This window comes from Dendrobium catenatum, unplaced genomic scaffold, assembly GCF_001605985.2.
Source record: "Dendrobium catenatum unplaced genomic scaffold, ASM160598v2 fragScaff_scaffold_1640, whole genome shotgun sequence".
Classification (NCBI taxonomy): domain Eukaryota; kingdom Viridiplantae; phylum Streptophyta; class Magnoliopsida; order Asparagales; family Orchidaceae; genus Dendrobium; species Dendrobium catenatum.
Window position 1 is genome coordinate 415,763 of NW_021320102.1, and position 816 is coordinate 416,578.

The following is an 816-nucleotide window of genomic DNA, read 5'->3' on the forward strand; positions in this document are numbered from 1 at the left end:
ATCGTTTTGAGGTATCGATTGAGTGATCAGTGGGTCTTCCCTATATTTATGTAATTATGAATTGTCCTATTTTTAAATTAAATTATTTTTCAAAGATTATATATATTTACAATTATTTTGAGTATTTGCGAAATTACTTATGTTATTAAATTCCTAATTCCGTGAGATCCACTATTTCATTAAATTTTAGACGTGGGTTCTAGATATGAATAGCAATCATGGGGGAGAGGATTAGTGGGTGATTGAGTCCCAATCATTCGCTAATCCCTTTATTAGGTGTCTTTCCTTTTATTTTTCGTAGAATGCATGTGTAGGTCGCACCACGAGCACTTAGTTTAGGTTCTCCTAGATTTAAGGACATGGTGTGTTTATTTAATTTTTGTACTCCCATGCATTTATTACCTTGAGGGTTAGATAAAACATCACTTTAAACCCATATAACGTAGTGTCACCCTAAGGATAATAATTAAGGACTCGTCTAGTAAACTTAGAAGTTTTTTAGGAGCTAGGATATATCCCGAATTGACATGAAAACTACAAAACATAAACTTAGTGACATTTGAAACATTACATAATTTTCTAGAAATTTTTAGGACTTGTTAGACCCCTTAGTTAACTAACCCTAATTAACCTATTAAATAAGGCCCCGAGACCTTCCAAAAATTACAATAAATACACCTTAGGTCAGAAAATTACCCATAATACCTCAAATTATTCAGAATCTGACCCTTGACCTTAGATAAATAGGGCTCCCTAGTTTGACTTTAGGTTAACCCCTAATTTGACCATAGGTTAAATTTACCATTTTGCCCCCTA